Raw genomic sequence first — 254 nt, 5'->3', positions numbered from 1 at the left:
CCCCCCCCAGCCTTTCTGCGAGCAGCGGCACGGCGGAGAACCATAGGCACCGCACCCTGAGGGTCGGAGGAGGCCTTGCAGTGACGCGGTGAGAGGAGGAAGCCCACTCTCTCCTTCACTAGGGCCCAGAGCAGGTGCTTGGCACTGGCAGCCCACAGGAGGGCAGACGCAGGGCAGCTCAGCGCCGGCGGGGGAAGAGAGGGCCGGGCCGGGTCCACAGGCGGGACACGCCCTGAGGCGGGCCGGCCCGCATC

This window comes from Phaethon lepturus, unplaced genomic scaffold (assembly GCF_000687285.1).
Source record: "Phaethon lepturus isolate BGI_N335 unplaced genomic scaffold, ASM68728v1 scaffold48876, whole genome shotgun sequence".
Taxonomy (NCBI): domain Eukaryota; kingdom Metazoa; phylum Chordata; class Aves; order Phaethontiformes; family Phaethontidae; genus Phaethon; species Phaethon lepturus.
The sequence above is the reverse complement of the archived record's forward strand: the minus strand, read 5'-3'. Positions refer to the sequence as shown.